A 23,151-nucleotide genomic window follows, 5' to 3' on the forward strand; every position below is an offset into this window, starting at 1 on the left:
TTAAATGCAGTTATGGCCCGGGGGCTGGCAACGCCCTTAGGACCAATCTTTTTGGTGTCAAGAACAACGAAGTTCTTCGCCATAAGCCTTTCCGGCAATGATCTTGCCGGGAGCCGGTGTCAAGAACGACGAAGTTCTTCGCCATAAGCCTTTCCGGCAATGATCTTGCCGGGAGCCGGTGTCAAGAACGACGAAGTTCTTCGCCATAAGCCTTTCCGGCAACGATCTTGCCGGGAGCCGGTGTCAAGAACGACGAAGTTCTTTGCCATAAGCCTTTCCGGCAACGATCTTGCCGGGAGCCGGTGTCAAGAACGACGAAGTTCTTCGCCATAAGCCTTTCCGGCAACGATCTTGCCAGGAGCCGGTGTCAAGAACAACGAAGTTCTTCGCCATAAGCCTTCCTGGCAACAAGCTTGCCGGAAGCCGGCATCGAGAACGTCGAAGTTCTCTGCCGAAGATAAAAGCCTTCCTGGCAACAAGCTTGCCGGAAGCCGGCATCGAGAACGTCAAAGTTCTCTGCCGAAGATAAAAGCCTTCCTGGCAACAAGCTTGCCGGAAGCCGGCATCGAGAACGTCAAAGTTCTCTGCTGAAGATAAAAGCCTTCCTGGCAACAAGCTTGCCGGAAGCCGGCATCGAGAACGTCAAAGTTCTCTGCCGAAGATAAAAACCTTCCTGGCAACAAGCTTGCCGGAAGCTGGCATCGAGAACATCAAAGTTCTCTGCTGAAGATAAAAGCCTTCCTGGCAACAAGCTTGCCGGAAGCCGGCATCGAGAACGTCAAAGTTCTCTGTTGAAGATAAAAGCCTTCCTGGCAACAAGCTTGCCGGAAGCCGGCATCGAGAACGTCAAAGTTCTCTGCCGAAGATAAAAGCCTTCTCGACAACAAGCTTGCCGGAAGCCAGCATCGAGAACGTCAAAGTTCTCTGCTGGAAATAAAAGCCTTCCCGGCAAGCCAGTATCGCTGGGGGCTGGGAGTGCCAAGAATCGTCCAAGGCAAACCAGAGTTGCCGGGGGCTGCAATATCAGATAAGTCTTTAATCCCTCATCATGCATCCTCTTATGGACTGGGGAATGCGAAACCACGTTTCTTCCCGAAAACTGTCGTGCTCCCTCAACTCTAGGCCCTGGGGCTCGTTCTCGGGGCCAAGTTTGGTCGTAGTCGCGGCAGCAAAGGGATGAAACGAGGAGACCGCACCCACCTCGTTCCTGCCTCCGTCAAAGGCGTGAGAAAGGTCGAGCGACGTGGGAAGGCGGCAGGGCCTGTTGCCGGGAGATGAAATGTCTGTCCGAGGGATACCAAGGATTTGCTCCTTGGCGTGGGTTTAACTCGCGAGACAAATAACCTGGCAAGCATCCCCTTTTCATTAAAAAACATCCCACTCAGGTACAGTCCATAGAGGATGAAAAACATGAAAGAGAGGATTACAAGTTTTAGATACAGCTAAGGCCCGAAGGTTTACAAATTAAAAAGATAAGATGCCCGTAATCCCTTTCCTGTCCTTCTCTTCAGGAGGCAGGTCAAGGAGGTGAAAAGGGCAAAAGGAGCGCCTAGGCGAGCTACGGGTGCCAGAAGACACCAAGGGAACATCCCGGGGAGTTCAAGGAGCCGGCGACACGGATGATGGGGTCGCCGGTGCCGCGCAAAGCAGCGCCCGACGCCTAGTCGGACCCGCCACCCCGCCGCCCGCTATCCTCATCGTCGCTGTCGCTCTCCTCCTCGTCACTCTCGCTCGAGGAGGAGTCTTCGCTATCGGAGGAGCTATCCACGCGGCACTTCGCCCGAGTGCCGAAGCACCCGAAGACCTTGACGGAGAGGAGATCGCCCTCCATCAACTTAAAATGGAGGGTAAACCCCTCCATCAGGCTGTGGATACGGGCGAAAGTCTTCCACCCTTGATCAAGATACATCACATTAGGGGCTGGGAATACAACGCGGACTCGCGTGCCGCTGATCCCACAGCCCCTCATGTGCAGTCTCAGCGTCTCGGGCGGGTCCAACTCCATCGCGCTCGCAAACGGAGCTGGAAGCCGGAGGCGACGACGAGGCGCCCGGCGCAGCTTGACGAAGAACTCGCAAGGGTCGTCCCCTATATGGACCGCCGTGGGGGGAGGAGCCGCCGGCGGAGGCGAAGCTGGTGCGCCGCCCCGCCCTCCTCTTCCCCGAGCGCCTCGACCTCGTCCGCGACCTCGCCCCCTCCCTCTTCCCCTTATGGCTGGCTCTGCCACCACGGGCGTGGAAGAGGGAGAGATGCGCTGTCTGGCGGCGACCCTCGACGCCACCGATGAAGGGCCTGGGTTCCCTTTCTCCATGGCGAATGGGAGAAAGGGGAGCAGAAGCTGAAGAAAGGAGGAGATGAGAGAGTGCGGGTTTCTGTGCTCCCCTCCCGCTCTTTATAAAGGAGCGAGGTGGGGGCTCGGCCGCCCCGCTCAGCGAATCAAGGCACGAGAAGAGCAGGGAGTCAGGGCTAACCCGCTGCCTCTGCTCGTGACGGCCCAGTTTCCCACTTCCACCGTCCGCGACCCCAAGCGCATGGGAGCCGCGTGGCGGGGATGCAGAACCAGGGCGACGGATGAGGCGGCCTCGCTCCGCCCCGTGATCGCGGGGAGTGGGCGTCCCGAAAACCGCGCACCGGCCCCGTCCAGTAAATGCACCACAACCCCACGCCTACCTCCGTTCAGGGAGGAGGGCGTGAACCGTCCCCATCATCGTGGCCTGACGCATGCTCGAGGGGCTCAGCCCCACGCACGCCGCCCGCATCACCCATGACGCCGCGTTTGACGCATGCCGTTCTGGGCGTGCGTGGTGGGAGCGGAGAGATATGCGGCGTGACCTAGGCCGCGCGTGCCCGTGCACTGTTTTGGGCCTGGCCCAACAGCGCTCGGTACCGTGTATGGCCCAGGCCCGGGGGCTCCTGTCGGTGTACTAGAGTAGGGGTACCCTAGTACCCCGAACTTGTGCACGGGCAGTTGCAGCGCCCCGCGGCAAGGCTTGCCGGGTGACCGCCAAGACCCTCCGTGGTTCCCTTGAAGACCATTCAAGAACAAAGTACTCAAACCAAGGCCCCGGCAAGAGGAGCTTGCCGGGAAGGCCAACCAAGGCCCCGGCAAGAGGATCTTGCCGGGAAGAGACAAGACCCCGGCAAGAGGAGCTTGCCGGGAAGGCCACTCAAGGCATACCAAGAAAGCTTGCCGCGACGCGCCCTGCGTCCCGGCAAGATCCGGCGAGCGACAAGCTTCCGGACGCGACAAGATGACGACCGCGGCAAGGAGCTTTCTGCGAGAAACCCCCACCTCGTGCCCTTGCTCCAGCACACCTGCTAACGTGTCGCTCTAGGACTCTCCCAAGCACACGTGGCAGGAGGCCGTGCAGCTAGGGGTACGTGGTGGCAAGCGGAGATGAAGAGAAGGCCATCGTGGCAAACGGTGGCGCTCCTAACGGTCACCTTTTGCACTGTTTAGGAGACTCAGACAGGCATTTAATGCCCTTGTCCCCTACCGTTAGAGTTAGGTAGGGTGCACTATATCCACAGTAGCGGTAGCTGCACCTACCGCATCCTTTTCCATTTTTACCCTTCTAGTCTACGTTGCCACCTGTGGGTGACCCCTTGAAAGTATAAAAGGAGGTCCAGGCGCAACGTAGAGGGGGGTCGGCCACTTCGGCTCATTCGAAACACCAGAAACACTCCCACGCTCAGTCTGATAGCGTCCATCGCTCCTGAGCAAGGATTCAATACACACAAACAAGCAGCAGTAGGGTTTTACGCATCCGTGCGGCCCGAAGCTGGGTAAAACCGCTCGCGTGTACCACCTCGATCCGCTCTTTGTGCGACCTCCGCCCTCGCCGAACCGAAAGGGGCTCGGTCCGCCGATCCCCATAGGTGTTCGTGGATCAGCCTTCCCCGATAGCCCTCTCTGGCGCCCTATCGGGAGGGAGCCATCATCCCCGAAGGGCATGGAGGAGGATCCTGGAGGGGCCATCATCACCATGAAGGCCAAGGACCAGAGGGGGGAGGCCATGGAGGAGGAAGCACAAGGGGGAGAACCCCTCCTCCTCTCTCTTGGTGGCACCGGAGTGCCATCGAGAGGGGAATCATCGTGCGGTGATTGTCTTCATCAACATCACCATCATCATCACCATCCTCATCTCTTTTACGCGGTCCACTCTCCCACACCTTGCTGTAATCCCTAATTGAACATGGTGCTTTATGCCACATATTATGATCCAATGATGTGTTTCCATCCTATGATGTTTTGAGTAGATATTCTTTGCCTTTGGGTTGATTGATGATCTAGATTGGTATGAGTTGTATGTTTTACTTTGGTGCTGTCCTATGGTGTCCTCCGTGTCATGCAAGCGTGAGGGATTCCCGCTGTAGGGTATTGCAATACGTTCATGATTCGCTTATAGTGGGTTGGTGAGTGACTGAAACAAAAAACTGAGTAAGGGGGTTGTTGCGTATGGGAATAAAGAGGACTTTATGCTTTAATGCTATGGTTGGGTTTTACCTTAATGATCTTTAGTAGTTGCGGATGCTTGCTAGAGTTCCAATCATAAGTGCATATGATCCAAGTAGAGAAAGTATGTTAGCTTATGCCTCTCCCTCATATGAAACTGCAATTATGATTACCGGTGTTGTTAACGATTGCCTAGGACAATTCCGCACACCGATCCACCATTATTCCACACTCGCTATTTATAATATTTAGTAATATATTCTAACTTTATGATAACAGCACCTACTTTCATATTTTAGCTCTCCGATATCATACAAAGTTATCCACTTCATACCCACAACGTAGTTTTATTTATCGTTTCTAGTTGGAAGCAAACATTCTATGTATGTAGAGTCGTATCAGTGGCAGATAGGGTTTGAGAGAATATTGATCTTACCTTTAGCTCCTTGTGGGTTCGACACGCCATACTTATCACTTCCACCATTGGGAATTGTTACGATGATTCCCTGCACTTGGGGATTATCAATTTGTAGCAATGGCACCACACCAACGGCAGCGAGTTGTGATGAGCAACCGGCTGTGGTGCGTGTGCCGGTGGGGGTGTGATGAAGCCCAAAAGTGATGGTACGGGTGGCGACTTGGCGCATATCTGGTTGTTGCCTGCTGAAGAGCAGGTAGACGAGTAGCCAGCAGACATGGTTGCTGCGGCTAGAGCTTCTGATGCTAGGCAGAGTAAGTAGAGAAGAGGAGAAACGGACGTTGGATATGTCAGTTTCATTAGTTGCAGAGTAACATAGCACCATATATAGTCATAGTCTAGGTTTGGATTCGAACCAGCTACAGGAGCACGTTTCTCTTTTTTCTAAAACTCAGTAACATCTCTTTACTGGTACACTAGCTTGTTCTATACGCCTTCTCAAGTCTTTGATTTTCTTTCTTTTTTGCGAGGAAGGAAGGAGGACAAAATTGAGAGTTCCTGGGACTCGAACCCAAGACCTCTCGGTTGAAAACCAAGGGTGCTAGTCACTTATGTGGTGAACGTTCCCTGGGAGGAGGATGGCAGACGAATGCATTTTCCTCGTAGTTTTATTGCGACGCAAGATCGAATGGTCGCAGTTTTGGGAATGTTATCAGGCGAACGAGCCCAGGTTTTCTTTTCTTCCTGTATATAAAAAAGTATGCTACTTGGTGTCAGCTTAGTCAACAAACAATTGTGCCAACCTTAACCGTTGGATTGACATTCAACGTCTGTCGTGTTTCTTCAGTCTCTTCTTCATCCAGCCGCCAATGCCAAACCAGCGCCGGTGGGACCACCTGCTCCCGCCTCCCATGGCTGGTTGTGCTGTTGCACACGCATTGTGGCCACATCGCACTCTAAAACTCTGCGCATCTTCCCCGGCTCTTGTTCGTTCCTGTCCGAGGCCTCACCATCGTCATATGCCTTGGTTCACTCGGCGCGGCACCGCCCTTCGGTGTTTTCAACATGGTCAACAACTGAGAGGAATAAGGAGATGACTATACATGGTAAGGATGACAGTAGGGACCAGCAGCACGCGCAGTAATTTTGTTTTTTCGGGACATAGAAGGGTATCAACTGGGTTGTTCAGGAGTTGTGGCCCGTCTAGCACATGACTAGCCCAGTTTGTTTTTTCCTTTCTGAAAATGGCTAGCCCAGCTATTTTGGTTTTTGCAAAATAACAAATGTAGGCCTACTTGCTTTTCTACACCCTGCTGGGCCGGAAATCTTTCAAGACGAGGAGGGATGCATTTTGCCCAAAAATGGGATATAAGTAATAAGAAATGGGCTATAAGTAATATTAAATGGGTTGTAAATGAAAAAGTACAACAAACAGGCAATTAGTTCCAAAATACTTTTCTCTTTTGGATTTTGATATTTTAAATTTCATTGTTTTTGTGCGGGTAAAATTTCACTGGATTTAAATTAAGGTATGTTTAGTTTTTAAATTAATTTGAATCTGACTAGAAATTTCGGGATGTATGCTGTTTGGGACAGATTTGGAGGCTGACTTGTGGGTCTACTAGGTTGACGTGTATGAAAGGCTTTGTCAACTTAGTCCACCAACGATTCTAGCAGCAGTGACCGTTGGATGTTAATCCAACGGCCGTGCTGCTTCTTCAATATCTAATCCTCTTGCTCCAGCCGCCCAAACCAGCGTCGGTGGGACTGCCTGCTCTCGCCTCCCGTGGCCGACTGTGCTACCGCACAGGCCGCACCGCCCCACCCTACTCCATTGCTGGCCAGGCCATTCCTCTACTCACCCACACCTCCTGTTATTTTCCGACGACGGCAGCCGGACCAGTAAACCCTCATACTCCCCACCACGTGGGCAACCAGTGTCGAGTCTTCCCTGGCTCTGTGTCGTTCCCTTCCTAGGCCTCGCCGTCGTCCACCGCCCTGGAGCTCTCGGCGCGCTGTGGTCAACATGGTCAATGAACGACATCCATCGGACGTCGACTGTACATGGAGAGGTTGACAGCTAGGTCCACAACCGCACACAAGGAAACGCCTCCTTATTATGCACAAAATAATGATTCCTCCACCTGACATCTGGGACCCACCGGAAGGGCCTTTGTATTTCACGAAAAAAATGTTCCCCCCGCTAACAGGTAGGACCCACCAGCTATATCTTCACACACAAGGAAGTGCCTCCTTATTATGCACAAAAAAATGAATACTCCCCTGCTAGCTGGGACCCAGCATAGTGGGAGGCTAACATGTGGGCCTACTAAGTTGACGGGGACGGAGGGCATTGTCAACTTAGTCAATACAAACGATTCTAGCTCCAGTGACCGTACAATGTCCATCCAACGGCCGTAGAGCTTCTTCAACCTCTAGTCTTCTTGATCTAGCCATGCAAAGTAGCGTCGGTCGTGCCGCTTGCTCCTGCCTCCCGTGGTCGGCTGTGCTACCGCAGAGGCCTCACCGCCCCCTACTACTCCCACCGCTGGCCAGGCCCTGCAGTGATGGCAGCCTCACACCGCAGCCGAACCAGTGAACCCGGTTACTCCTCTCCGCATGGGCATCCACTGTCGCATCTTCCCCGGCTCCACGTCGTCCCCTTCCTAGGCCTCGCTATCGTCCACCGCCGTGGTGCTCATGGTGTGGCGTGGTCAATGTGGTCAATGACCAACTTCCATCGGAAGAGTACTATACATGGAGAGGCTGATAGCTTGGTCCACGGCCGCAGCAAGGAAGTGCCTCCTTATTACGCGGAAAGTAATGATTCCTCCACCTAACAGCAGGGACCCACCGGGCAGGCCACCATATTTCATGAAAAAACGTTTCCCCTGACTGCTAGGACCCACCAGCTACATCTTCGCATGCAAGGAAGTGCGTCCATAGTACGGGCAAATAAAATGATTCGCCCCCTGACTGCTGGGACCCACTAGCTACATCTTTGCATGCAAGGACGTGCCTGATAGTCAGGACCCACCTGTCGAAGCATACATAGCATTGTCATTCTAGTCGCGAACGTGTACGTACATACTGGTCGATGTAGAGGTGCGCATGTGTCGTAGTAGAGGTGCGCACATGTCGTAGTAGAGGCGCGCATGTAGCATGTACACATACGTATAGCGGCCAGGGTGCAAGAAAGAAAATACGGTTGTCGGCGTTCTGGGAATGGGGGTCCCCAGACTTGCCTGCCTGCGGCCTGCGGCGTGGCTCAAAGGGGGGCCCAGCACGGCCCATCTTCATCAACACAGACCCAAGACCCTTGCGAGGGGCCAAGCCTCGTGGGGCAGACGACACGGAGCTTCCTCGGGCACGGCCTCATCAGGCTAGCTCACGAGGAGGCGGAGAGATCAAGGCGGGGTACCTCACGAGGTGCCCGTGACGCAAGCCATGATGACCAAGGGTGCCAGGCGGGCGCCAGCCCGTGCAGTGTCCTCCTTTCCTCTTTGGTGCGAAGGGAGCAAGCGCAGGCGAGAGCATCAAGCAAAGGCACCCGTTTCGGTGCAACGAGACCAAGACCAGTCCAACGGCAGCGAGGAAGTCATTGTGGAGCCCAAGCCAGCGTCACCACCAGAGCCTTTGGCAGGCGAGGACCAACTTTAGTCAGGATAAGTGTACCAGATGTTCCCCTTCAAAATGGCCAATTGTTGGCGCCCTTCCCGCTCAATATTTGGGAAGAGGCCCAGGGCCTTTGCCTATAAATAGGACTAGCCACCCCCAGGGTAGGGGGGCAATCAAGGAGGGAGAATCGAGAAGCCAAGAGAGAAACAAGCTAGGATCGGATCGAGTAGCATCACACACAGAGAGAGAGAGAGAAGGGCGACTGAACTCCTCCTAGCAGTTCATCCCCCTAGCCAAGAACAGACCCTCGTGAGGCTGTTCTTCCTTGTATTGCTCATCATCATCAGCCCAAGAGGCAATCCACCACACCACACACTGGAGTAGGGTATTACACCACAACGGTGGCCCGAACCAGTATAAACCCTGTGTCTCTTGTGCTGTTCTTTCCATAGCTTAGATCTTAGCGAGGCAGAGGGGTGCCGGTAGGTAGAAGGCGAAATCTCCGCGCGCACCCCAGTGTTCGAACCTCAAGGGTCTGCCGGAACCTGAAATCCGACATTTGGCGCGCCAGGTAGGGGTGCGCCGGAATTCGTCTTCCACTGCCCCGTTCTCCTCCGACCATCGCGTCCATGTCTGACGCTCGTCGGGCCCGCGCCGAGCGCCAGGCCACTCTCGCTTCCCGCGTCGCCCAGATGGCTCCTGTCGGCGGGCGTCCTCGCCGTTCCCCGTCACCTGCCATCAACGCCGCCACCGGCCCGGCGGGGAACGAGCAGCAAGCGTGGTCTCGCATCCATCCGTGCGGCAAGACGGCCGCACCGCTACTCCCTCGCTCACCCCAGCTGGTTCTTCGTCTCGTGCACTCCGCGCACCCATGGAGGCTCGAGCTGCGCTCATCGCGGCAAACAAGCTCCTGCGCTACCGTCCTGTCGACGACGTCTATGAAGAATGGCTCGACCGCATCGCCGAGCTCGTCCGCGCCGCAGGGGGCTCTCCTGCGTCGTCCGTTCCGCTGCACCACACCCCGCCCCGCGCGGGCGACGAAGCTCTGGGGGCGCCCCAGTCGCCTCCTCCTCCAGAAGGCGCCGTGGCTCCAAGGCGCGTGGCCCCTGGGTGGAACCCGCTCCGTCAGGTGCCAGCGCGGAAAGAGCAGAGCTGCCAAGAAGTCCCTCGCCCCCAAGAAGCTGCTCGGGCGCTCCCTGCTCCAGCACGTCGCGACCATGCTCCTGCTCCCGCACGTCAAGACCCCACGCTGCTCCCAGCTGCAGCGCGTGGGGACATGCAAGACCAAGCTCTCCGTCACCCAAGGCCTCCCATGGCCACAGCAGGCTGCCGTGCCTTCACCATCGAGCTATGCAGCGTCGTGTGGCCCGGAAAGTTCAAGCCAGACCTGCCTCCTCGTTACGACGGCACGGCCGACCCTGCGGAGTTCCTCCAGCTCTATGAGCTGGGCATCGAAGCTGCCAACGGAGACGAGAAGGTCATGGCGAACTGGTTTCCCATGGCGCTCAAGGACAGGGCCCGCACCTGGCTCCTGAACCTGGCTCCAGGCACGATCTCCTCCTGGGACGAGATGCGCACCCGGTTCATCGCCAACTTCCAAGGTACTCGCGACCGGCCACCCGCCGTGAGCGACATGCACCGCATCAAGCAACAACCCGGAGAGACCCTGCAGAAGTGCATCCAGTGCTTCAACAACGCACGCCTCAAGATTCCCAAGGTGACTGAGGAGGCCATCATCTCAGCCTTCTCCGACGGCGTGCGCGACGTCAAGATGAAGGAGGAGCTGGCGATGCATGAAGACATGTGCACTTCCTTGGAGCTATTCAACTTGGCAACCAAGTGCGTCAGGGCTGAGGAAGGGCGTCTCTCCCTCCTCGAGCTGCCTGCCGCAGACCCAGAAGAGAAGAAGCCCAAGGCCAAGGATGTGAAGCGCAAGGGGGCTGCCGTGCTCGCGGCAGAACCAGACACCAAGCGGGGCAGAGATCAGCCCGAATCTTCCAAGGGCAGTCGGTATTGTGTGTACCACGACCTCCACACCCACAACACCAACGAATGTCAAGAGCTCCGAGCCGTGCAAGAAGGAAGGATCGGCCGTCGTCCCGACCGCGGTGACCGGGGCTACGGTCGAGGAGGAGGAAGGAACGCAGGACGCTGGGAAGACTGCGGCCCGTGCCAAGGGTGGCGCGATCAACCTCGCGAGGATCGCTGGCAAGACCCGCCTCGCGAGGGAGACTGGAGGGATCAGCCTCGCGAGGATCGCCCGCAAGGCAACGTAGGCCTCCCTCCGCTGCCGCCGCAGCCAAGGAGAAACGAGGACTGCCATCAGGACGAGGGGGCTGGGGGCTTCCAGGAGCCGCACGCGATCGCCTGTATCCTGGGCGGGGCTCAAGCCCCAGCCTCTCAGCGCATCTTCAAGCAGTTCGCCCGTGAAGCGAATGCAGTCCTCCCCAAGCTCGAAGCCACGCGCCCTCTCAAGTGGTCGGTGTGCGCCATCACGTTCAGCTCAGCAGATCAGCTCAAGTGTGCGGCCACAGCCGGAGTCCTCCCGATGCTTTGTTCCCCAATCATCAGCAACGTGGTGGTCACCAGGACCCTCATCGATGGTGGGGTAGGGCTCAACGTCCTGTCCGTGGAAACATTCAACAATCTCCAAGTGCCCTACAGCCAGCTTCAACCAACCAAGCCTTTCTCCGGAGTCACCGACGGCTCCATAGTCCCGATTGGGCAGGTCCGCCTCCCTGTCACCTTCGGGGCACGCGACAACTACCGCACCGAGCTCGTCGACTTCGACGTCGCTCACATTCGCCTGCCGTACAACGCCATCCTTGGGTACCTAGCGCTGGCCAAGTTCATGGCTGTAACTCACCATGGCTACAACGTCCTCAAGATGCCAGGAAGTGGCGGAGTCATCATGGTGCCCTGTGAAGAGAAGGACGCGGTGTGCTCCCTGGAACGAGCCTTTCAGGCCGCATCACTAGAAGACCCGGATCGTGAAAGCAGGAGGCTTCCCGAGACCGCCCCCAAGAAGAAGAAGACATCATCCGGCCCAGCCCCTCAGGAGGCAAGCCCCTCAGGGCCCGTGCCTGCCCAGGGGGAACCTCCTTCCATCGCATAGGAAAGCGCGCCCGGCGCCCTCCTCGGGCAGGGCTCGGGGGCTCTCCCCTGGAGGGCCACCAACCTGGCTAAGGTCACGAGGAAGGCGCTTGGGCACCACATGGAGGCGTGTTTCGAAGCACGTTTCCCTCAAGAAGGAGTAAGGCAAGGAGGGCCAGACCCTCAGGAGTTCGTCAGCAAGGCCATTCAGGAGCTACAGGAGTCAAGAGTCATGAAAGGCGGTCGCCGCCTACCAGCTGTGGCTCCCCATCCAGGCGAGGATGGTGGGTTGCGCCTCTGCATCGACATACCAGGGCTCAATCGAGTCGCCTCTCTGGAGCGCCTCTGGCCCTCGCGAGTGGGGCGCTGCGAAGGTCCACCCCACAGCTATGTTCGCATGCCTTACGGCTTGCCGAACGCGGCTGCCGCGTACCAGCACCTCATGAGGGGCATCATGGAGGCTCAAGAGGCCAGGCGTTCCGCAGCCCTGGCGGAGATGGAGATGGTCCGCGAGGAGCCACCAACGCCTCCGGAGCCTCTCGAGGCGCCTGGGCTTGGGGGCTCGTGAGGATCGGCTTCCGCAGCCCACCGAGTCTGCTACACCAACACTCCTTCGTCCTCAACATCATCAGGTGACATCTTTCAAGTTTCATTTCCAGCTGGGAGCGCCCCCCAGGGCTGCATTATTCCCAGGCCGCGTGGGTCCGTCTCTGCGGCATGTATCCCTTTTATTTCATGTTGTTATCTTACTTTGTTGGGGGCGCCCCTCGGGCTGCATCATCCCCAAGTCGCTCGGGCCAGACCCAGCGGCATGTATCCCTTTTGCATTTATTTCCGGCTATGCGTTCGACCCACCATGCTTGATTATTTGATGCCGGTCCATGGCACCTTTTCTTCTCCATGCCGACCACTTGCACGTTAAAGGGAGGGTACCTGAGCATCGCGACTCAGGCCTCTTACTGGCTCTCCAGCCCTCACCCTCTGGCCTTGTCCACGGCATCGCGACCTGGCATACCAGCGATGGCTGAGACCAGCTCGAGGGCCGGGACCCGAGGACGTAGAGTGCCGGCATCTAACCAAATTTGCAGGTACACATCACAAGATAAGGCCCAGTGCCAGGCGCAACCCGCCTAAAGGTAGGGCCCCGTGAGTCTCGCGCTGGCTCACGGGTGCCCAGATACACCTCGCCAGGCCCTACCGTGCCAGCCACATGTCAGGGCGGGGTTGTACACGCCCCGGGGGCTCCTCCCGGAGGGAGCCCCCTCCCACGTACCAGTGGAAGCACCATGCTCCATGCTGGCTGACGACACTGCCGAGAAGCGGCTATGCCCGTACACATACGGAAGTGCTATGCTCCGCGCTGGTGATAAACAACTGAGGGTGGCCCCCGGGCCGCATCAACCTCAGGGAGCCTAGAGCTCAGTGTCTAGCCTCATCATAATGCCTCCCCTCGGGAGTGCCGCGCAAGGGGGCTGGACACGGGGGCTGCGCCTGGGTCACGCCCAGACGCACGCCACCCAGCCAGGCCCCCCCGGGCCTGGTTCGTCGCGCGTCTCTCCCCGAGCGTAGCCAAGGTACGAAGGCCGTTTGAGCGTCAAGGGGGACTCCTGAGCATCGCGAGTCAGGAGCCTAACTGGTCACGTAGCCCCTCACTCCTTAGTTCCGAAAGGCTAACGGCGGTTGAGGTATGCGCGCGGCCAGGCTCTGCAGACGTAGAACGGTAGATCCACCCACATCACACCTCCCTACTTGCTGTTCGTGCGCCAAGGGGGACTCCTGAGCATCGCGACTAAGGAGCCTAACTTGTCACGTAGCCCCTCACTCCTTGGTCCCGTCTTGGTTTCCGGTCGGGGCTAACGGCGGCTGAGGTATGCGCGGGGCCGGGTTCTGCCGGCGTAGAACATAAGCAAGTAGGAAGGAAAAGCGTAAATTTCAAGGAATTCAAAAGCAAATATTACAGTCCACACTGTTATCTCAATGCCAAACGCAAGTTTAAACGCCTCCCCGAGGAATGATACATGTGCAGGAATTAAAGGCAGGACAGGAGCCACAACGGAGTCACTTGTCGGTGGTGGAGCAGCGCGGAGTGGGTTCGCCTCATGGAGCAGCGGGGTCGGCAGCGCCTTGCTTCGGCTTGGTGCTGAAGGCCCGGAACTTCCCCAGTAGAGCCTCCGCGCGACCCTTCACGGGCTCGGTAGCGGCAGCGGCACACTCTCCGCTTACTGGCTCCAGCAGGCTGTCGAGGTCGACGCTGGGATCGCGAAGGTAGATGTGGGTGAGGACCCGCGTCAGTGCTGCAGAAGACAGGACACGCGCCTCGGCCTCGGCCGTGGGGCCAAGGCCAAGGGTGACATCTTCAAGAGCGCGAACCAGGAAGGGAAGCAGCTTGGCGGGGCCATCCTCGGCGCCAGCCAGCAGGCTCTCCAGGCCACTGTCGTAAAGCATCCTCAGCGAGGAGCGAGCCTTCGCCTCCATCTCCGCGAAGGGCACGCGGTCCTCGGCAAGAACCTGGGCCTTGTCGTCCAGTTGACCTTCCTCGCCCCCAACTCCTGCTCCAGCGCGCCTAGGCGGTCACGGCGCCTCCTGAGCTTGACCTCCCTCTCCTTGACGGCCGCCTCGCGAGCCTTCACGCCTTCTTCCTGCTCTTGGCGAAGGCGGGCCTCTTTCGCGAGCTGGTCCCGCAGGACTTGCAGCTCATCCTCCAGCGCCTTGCAGCGACCACGGACGTCGACCACCTCCCCCAGGGCTGCGTCACGAGCAGCCTTCGCCTTAAGGACGGTCTGCCTCCCCTCATCGCAAGCCGTCGAGGCCTGGACCAGCGCCGCCCGAATCGAAGCGTCGGAGCGAATCCATCCTGAAGCCAGCTCCAAGCGCCCGGCCACCAAGTGAGGGTCGGCGCCAAGAAGATCCTGCCGCAGCCGGTCCAGCTCAGCAGCAGCACGATCCAGAACGACAAGAGGAGTCGGAGAGACAGCAGTCGGTGGAGTAGGAGGAGAAGGCGGCAGCGCGACCACAGCATCCTGAGGCAGAGCCTGCTGCGCCCCAATGGTTGTAGTGGCGGCAGCAGGCAAAGGCACCTCGGGTGTCACTTGGGCCATGGGGGCTGAGCTCGCCCCAACCGGCTCAGCCAGGCCTCGCGAGGACGACCAGGCAGGAGAAGCCCGTGCGTCGCGGTCACCTTCCTTCGCGGGCAGAGGCGCTGCCACGGATGGAACCTCAGGAGCTCCCTTCGGCTTCTTTGCTGCGGGCGCCAGCCTGTCCAAGAGATGTGGACGTCAAGCCTCAGCAGCAGAATAGGAAATGAAGACAAGAATCAAGCGCTTACGGGTCGTCGCTAGTGAGCTCAGGCAGCCTTCGGCCAAATTTGAAGCCTGAAAGCCGGCTGGAAGGGTCAACCTTGGGAAGCTCGGGAGCGGAAGGCGCATCTGCGGTCCGCCTCGGGGCCGGGGCAGACCCGTGGGAGATCAGCCCGGTCCTGTCGTTCTTTGGGATCGGGGGCAAGCTCCCGCCGCCCTGCTCGTCATCATCCTCGTCATCATCGCTCGGAGAGAGGCGGAGAGCGCGGCACCTGCATCGGGGGAGGGGAGCCCTCGACTCTCCGTCAGTCGCCTCGGAGTCAGGCCCTTTTTCCCGCTCCCCTCCTTCCTCCTCTTCGCTGGAGTCATCGGAGGACACGTCCACCGATTCCCCAAGAGTTTCCATGGGCACGGGCCCATCCCCGTTGAAGACGGGCATGGACTCCACTACCTGCTCCCAGTCGTCGCGGAGGAACAAGGGCGTAGGAGCGCCCTCCAATCTCGCCACATCACCCCCGACCAGAGATTGGAGGACCGCAGCCAGATCTTTGCCGGCCAAGGCCGCGGGGCTCGGATGGGGCCTCCACATCGGAAGTGAGTACTGCCGAAGCGGAGCCAGCTGGTGCTCCAGGAATTCCCTCAGGAGTGACGCGCCAGTCAGCTTCGCCGCCGCCATGTTGGCCAGCCTCAGATCCGCGTCCATCTTCTCCAACACCAGCTTCGCGCGGGGGTCCGCAAGCTCCGCTCGACCCCAATCGCTGGAGCTCATGGGTTGCTCCGTGGGCAAGATCAGCCGAGGGTGGATGCGCCCAGCGTCTGCCAATACCCACTTGCTCCTGAAGCCCTCAATCCTTTTCCCGGGGTTCGAAATGGCAATGGCGCCACCGTACGCGACGAATCTCGTGCACGCGGAAGCAGGGCCGCAAGAGGTCCGGAGGTAGAAGTAGTGGCGCAGCAAGGCCACTGAGGGCTGCACCCCTACGTGAGCCTCGCAGTAATAGGCGAAGATTGCCAGGAGAAGGACAGAGTTGGGGTGGAGATGCAGAGCCTGTAGCTTATAATGGCGGAGGACAGAGAAGAAGAACTCGGACAAGGGAGGCACTAGGCCAGCAGCAATGGCGCTTACAAAGAATGGATAGAAGGTGCTCCCTTGGCCATCAGGGATGGCGGAGCCGGCCTTGAACACCTTCGCCCCGTCGATGCCCTGCGCCGCCGCCGTCCGGTGCAACCGGGCGAGGGTCGCCTCCGACACGTTTGGTGAGTCCAGGGCAGACGAGTACCAAGCTCTGGCCGGGGACTGACGAGGCGCCATGGCTTCCTAGGTCACGCGGTCGAAGTAGATCTGGAAATTTTGGAGGAAGGAAGGAGAGGCGCAAGAAAGGGGATCTGAGCAGCAACCGGAGAAAGCAAAAAGCAAAGCCTAGGCAGATGCCGCTCCTTTATCAACTCGCGCGGTTGCTAAGGCGCTCACGTCCAATCAACCGCCACGCGGCACCCAAGGCCGCAGGCTGTTAGGGCCCGCGGCGCTTTGCTCTTGCCCTTTCGCCTCCCTGCACGGCCAAGTCCGGGCGCGCCTTGGGCCCGGGGGCTACTGTCGGCGTTCTGGGAATTGGGGTCCCCAGACTTGCCTGCCTGCGGCCTGCGGCGTGGCTCAAAGGGGGCCCAGTACGGCCCATCTTCATCAACACAGACCCAAGACCCTCGCGAGGGGCCAAGCCTCGCAGGGCGGACGACACGGAGCTTCCTCAGGCACGGCCTCATCAGGCTGGCTCGCGAGGAGGCGGAGAGATCAAGGCGGGGTCCCTCACGAGGTGCCCGTGACGCAAGCCATGACGACCAAGGGTGCCAGGCGGGCGCCAGCCCGTGCAGTGTCCTCCTTTCCTCTTTGGTGCAAAGGGAGCAAGCGCAGGCGAGAGCATCAACCAAAGGCACCCGTCTCGATGCAACGAGACCAAGACCAGTCCAACGGCAGGGAGGAAGTCATTGTGGAGCCCAAGCCAGCATCACCACCAGAGCCTTTGGCAGGCGAGGACCAACTTTAGTCAGGATAAGTGTACCAGATGTTCCCCTTCAAAATGGCCAATTGTTGGCGCCCTTCCCACTCAATATTTGGGAAGAGGCCCAGGGCCTTTGCCTATAAATAGGACTAGCCACCCCCAGGGTAGGGGGCAATCAAGGAGGGAGAATCTAGAAGCCAAGAGAGAAACAAGCTAGGATCGGATCGAGTAGCATCACACACACACAGAGAGAGAGAGAAGGGAGACTGAACTCCTCCTAGCAGTTCATCCCCCCAGCCAAGAACAGACCCTCGTGAGGCTGTTCTTCCTTGTATTGCTCATCACCATCAGCCCAAGAGGCAATCCACCACACCACACACTGGAGTAGGGTATTACACCACAACGGTGGCCCGAACCAGTATAAACCCAGTGTCTCTTGTGCTGTTCTTTCCATAGCTTAGATCTTAGCGAGGCGGAGGCGTGCAGGTAGGTAGAAGGCGAAATCTCCGCGCGCACCCCAGTGTTCAAACCTCATGGGTCTGCCAGAACCCGAAATCCGACAACGGCCACGTACGTACATACGGGCGGGGTCTTGAACGCCTACTCGCGCATACGTACGGCCAGGACTCATGTACATGGCTGGTTCAGAACGGAGAAATTACATCGTCGTCGTCGTGTTCATGGGGAGGCAATGGAATGCGTCATGTTCATCGGGAGGCAACAGAACATGTGATGTTCATCGGGAGCCAACCGGCTTGGACAGAATAGCCGATGGAAATGAGGCCTGGTGTACCGCAAAATGGAGGAAACGGCCTTGTGTTCGACCGACCACGGTCGAAACAGGATCTTGTTCATAGGGAGGGGTCTAGCGTACCGCAAACCGGAGGAAACACACTTCTCTTGGACCTCCTACGGTCGAAATGGGGTCCTGTTGATCGGGAGGGGTGTGGCGTACCGCAAAACGGAGGAAACGGGCTTGTGTTGGAGCGCTATGGTCGAAACGGGGGTCCTGTTCATCGGGAGGGGTGTGGCGTACCGCAAAACGGGACTCCACGGGATACTGTTCATCTCCATCGTCGAATGTATCCACGGGCTACTGTTCATCCACCGTCGACCTCCTCCAGCCTCCACCTATGACTGTTCATCCATGACGTCTCCCCTCCTGCCTCCACCAGCCACTGTTCATCCATGGTCTCCTGTTCATCCAGCCTCCACCGCTCCTCCACCGGCTACTGTTCAACCAGCCCTCTCCACAGGGTCCTGTTCAACCACCCCTCCACGGGCTACTGTTCATCCAGCCCTCCACCGGCTATTGTTCAACCAGCCCTCCACGGGGTCGTCATGTTCATCCAGACCTCCACGGGGTCCTGTTCATCCACCCCCAACCGGCTCGATCGGGGTCCTGTTCATTGAGCGGCAACGGCCTCTACTACCACGGGGTCATGTTCATCCAACCCCCCACTGGGAACTATTCATCCAACCCCCTCCCCCCAACAACTCTCACTGTTCATCCAGGGAAGGAGGCAACAGGGTTCGATCGGCTTCAGTTAGTAGCAGTAGCGAAGGAATCACTCGGGTTCAGTTAACAGCAAGGCATCGATCGATCGCTTGGGTTCAGTAACGCGTAGCCTGTAGTGCAATCGCTCGAGTTCAGTAACACGTAGCCTATAGTGCAATCGCTTGAGTTCAGTTACAGCCCAACGCCTCACTCGGGTTCAACTAGAGTGCAACGCCTCGCACACGCGCGTACGTGTATGAGAGAAACGCGCATTGCTCGGCCCCGACCACCCACCGTAACCGGGAACTCCCAGATATTTTCTTCGCCCTCGCTTCTACCACGATTTTTTCCATCATGGATGGCCCAAAGAATGTCATGCAGTTGCGTCTCTGGCCCGCCCAGGACGAAAAGCCCATTTTCTGTCATGATTTTTTGTCATAGAAGTAGGAGCCCACCACATCTATGATGATACTGGGTTTTGTCACAATTATCGTCATAGAAGTGTCATAAGCTTGACAGAAAAAAATCGTTTGGCCCAAAATGTCACGAATGTGTCTTTTTTGTAGTGAAAGCCTAAGTACGCATAATTTTAACAAATCCGCCGCCGCACCGGCCTATGCATCGCCGGTGTGAGATGAGACGTCGATGACTTGTCCTGGCGACATGCCGCCGTTGGTGGACTCCGCGTCCCCCCTGCTGAAGTCGACTCCGTCCTCATCCTCGTCCTTGTCCTCAGTGACGCCCTCAAGGTTGTAGTACTCATAGTAGTGGCTGCGCCAGAGCTCGTGTTGGTACTCCACCGACGATTCCTCGACGGACAGACTCTTCTCTACCTCTACCTCGGCCACGCGCAACTCCTCCTCCTTGCGCCCCTCGATCTCTGCCGCCTCCTACATCTCCAGCTCCCACTCGGTGACCTCATGAGGAAGCATGTGCTCCATGGCCACCGTCGCCTTTTCGGACGTGGGTTGCATGCTGGAGTCTGAGGTGGCCTAGAATATCTTGGCGTGGACAACCTCGACTTGGGCCAGGGCGACACCGGTGGCACGGACGGCGGCTCGAGCGCTCTCGGTGTTTGCAACCGCCGTCACAGCAGCAGCTGCAGCCATCTCGGCTGCTGTTGCTGCCCTATCGGCTGCCGCAGAAGCCCTCTCAGCGGAAGTGGCCATGCTCAATGCGGATGCGGCGGTACTCTCGGCGTAGGCGGCTGCGCTCTCGGCGCAGGCGGTGGCGCTCGAGGGGACGCGACCATCGTACGGGCCTTCACGAAACGTTTCCATGGCATCATCTTTGCAAGAAGGGTGTGCGGGAAAGGGGATCGGGGATCGTGGATTCGGGGGTTGCCGACACTAGAGAAGATGAGCCGGCAAAGCTTAAGGAGGGAGACCTAAATAGACCCAGATATTTTCATCGCAAACGGTTCCTAGAAAACAACTATGTGTGATGTTGTAGATATTTTTTTATTAGTTGTGAAAGACGAATTTGGAGTAAAGTGGTAATGGATGGTGTTTTAAATGTACGAGAAATTTTGTAGTACTAATACAACTGTCAAGTCAAATTTTGGAAAAAATCAGGGGTCATTTGACCTTTTAAGACATTTAAGTGATTTTCTAGCCATTTAATGATCGTAATTGAAATTCGAACTACATGTACATGAAACAGCTACATAACGGTTTGAAAACTCATATTGTGTGTACTTGTGTGCGATTTAATTCCATGTGCAGTAAATTGGAAGGAATTTTCAAACATATTGGTCTAACGACTATGACACAATTAAGCATGGAGTGACATGGCAGTTTAATTCCAAAAAATTAAAAAAATCATAAACACATGAAACCTTGGTTGATGTAATGTCATGCCACCAAGATGATGTGGTAAAAAATTAGCATGTTTGATGAAAGTTTGGAGACATACCCCTCACAAACCGGAGCAACTCACTAGAAGGCTCGTGGTTTCGAGAGGGAACAATGCATGTTTGATGACGACCGGGAGATAGCTTCCTCTTACGGCCTTCAATTTTTTTCTACGTTTAACGTGCACTACTACAACTGTAATGTGCAATTTTAGAAAATTCTAGGGGTCATTTGACCTTTTAAAGACATTTGAGTGATTTTCTAGCCATTTAATGACCGTAATTTAAATTTGAACTACATCTACATGCAACGGCTAATCATAACGATTTGAAAAATCATATTTGTGTACTTGTGTGCGAGTTAATTACATGTGCAGTAAATTAGAAGGAATTTTCAAACATATTTGTCTCACGACATGGACACATGCATATGTATGCATGGAGTGACATGGCATTTTAATTCCAAAAAATTAAAAAAATCTGAAACACATGAAACCTTGGTTGATGTAATGTCATGCCACCAAGATGATGTGGTAAAAAATTTGGCATGTTTGACGAAAGTTTGGACACACACCCCTCACAAACCAGAGCAACTCACTAGAAGACTCATGGTTCCGAGAGGGAACAATGCATGTTTGATGACGAACGGGAGATATATAGCTTCCTCTTACGGCCTTCAATTTTTTTCTACGTGTAACGTGCACTACTAGAATTGTAATGTGAAATTTTGGAAAATTCTAGGGGTGATTTGACCTTTTAAAGACATTTACGTGATTTTCTAGTAATTTAATGACCGTAATTCAAATTTGAACTACATCTACATGCAACGCCTAACCAAAACGGTTTGAAAAATCATATTTGTGTACTTGTGTGCGAGTTAATTCCATGTGGAGTAAATTAGAAGAATTTTCAAACACATTCGTCTCACGACATGGGCACATGAATGGAATGCCATGGCATTTTAATTCCAAAAAATCAAAAAATGAACAAAAAACTTGAAACCTTGCTTGATGTAATGTCATGCCACCAAGATGATGTGGCAAAAAAATTGGCCTGTTTGACGAAAGTTTGGACACACACCCCTCACAAAATAGAGCAACTCACTAGAAGTTTCGTGGTTCCGAGAGGGAACAATGCATGTTTAATGACGAATGGGAGATAGCTTCCTCATACGGCCTTCAAATTTTTTTTTCTACATTTAACATGCACTAATAGAACTGTCATGTGAAAATTTAGAAAATTTCAGGGGTCATTTGACCTTTTAAAGACATTTAAGTGATTTTCTAGCCATTTAATGACCGTAATTCAAATTTGAACTACATCTAGATGCAACGCCTAACCATAACGGTTTGAAAAATCATATTTTTGTGTACTTGTGTGTGAGTTAAAAAATCATCAGACAATGTAAATATCTGGTGTTCAAAAAAGAAAATGTAAAGATCCGGCGAGACAACCGCCCCCCGCATGATTGGCACTCTATCTCGCGGCTCGAGGTTTGGTAGGTGAGTGGCGGGGATCATTAATCAGAGACAGTTCTGCATTGGAAACCGTCAGCTATTATGTTCACACACGGATTTTGGCTATTATGTTCACACACGGATAATGCTGCGGGAATCGTGTGTAATTCAAACTACAGTACTCGTAAATTCCGGCGACCGGAGTGTGTACTGTCCCCGTCGATCTAGATTCCGGTCGCCAATAAATACTACCTTGCTCATGTCATCCTACCTGCATTCTTATCTACATCCTCCCCTCGCTCGCCCTATCTCTCTCTCTCAAATCTCTACCATGGTGGCGCCGGTCTGCCCACGCGCCGATGAGGAGGCACCGCCCCCCGAGGACGCTCACTCGAATAGCAGCAACAAGGACCCCTACGCGCCGCCGGATGAGGTTGCACCAGACCCCCCAACTTTGGATTGGTTTGGGGGTCAGTATAATCTTTGTCTGTGGAAGTCGCTGCCGCCGGCTGAGAAAGCCAGGCAAGTGGCGTTCAAGAAGGAGATGACGGAGGAGGAAGCCAGGTACCAGGCGGCCTGTGAAGCCCGTGATGCCGCCTGGAAAAAGGAGGTAGCGGAGCTTTGGGGCGGGTGCGTTGTCGTGCCGAGGAGGTGTATGAAGACGGGTACTTCGTGAGGAAGGTCGTAGGCGTTGGGCACCTCGTCGCTGCGTGGAGGTGGGCCGATAAGCTCCAGCGTGCCACCGATGAGGAGCTCCGGTGGACGCCCAACGAAATGGCAAGATCGTTCATGGCGCGTCCGCTAGCAAGAGGCATATCGGTACGTCAAGCGCTGCGATGCCTAGGAGACGGAGTACGGCCTCCACACTGGGAAGACGTCGTGCACCAGGGAGCTACTGGCGAGGGGCTGCCGAAATACTAGCCCTAGGAGGGATTATTAGTTTTAGTATTGTTCATTTTCAATTTTATGCATTGTACCTAGTAGTTAAGTATCATCACGTATATGTGATGATATTATATATATATATTCTATGATGAACAAATATGAATTCCATTTTCTATCTATTTTTGTATACTAATTTGAATCTAGCTATTATCATCCACATATACAGAATGGAAAGCGTATATACACACATTGAAACAAAAAATATAAGAACGGAAAACATAGTACACACATTGAAACAGAGGAATAAACAGAGCAATACTATGATTGCTGTGAATACATAGCTATACATGTCGAAACGACTCAACAAAATAAAATGCGTCCATGAGACCATGACCGGCAGCCCTTGCCTACGGTAGCTCTTGGCTCTGCCTGAACTCGTGCAGGCGTTCGTCCAAGTGGTCGACACACTCGCGGTACATCTGGAGCGCGATCTCGAGCTCCAAGTTGGCTATTTCATCGGAGACCACCAGCTCGAGGATGCGATGCACATGTTCCTCTACTGCACCCGTGTGGACACCTGG

This window comes from Triticum dicoccoides, chromosome 3A, assembly GCF_002162155.2.
Source record: "Triticum dicoccoides isolate Atlit2015 ecotype Zavitan chromosome 3A, WEW_v2.0, whole genome shotgun sequence".
NCBI classification, from domain to species: domain Eukaryota; kingdom Viridiplantae; phylum Streptophyta; class Magnoliopsida; order Poales; family Poaceae; genus Triticum; species Triticum dicoccoides.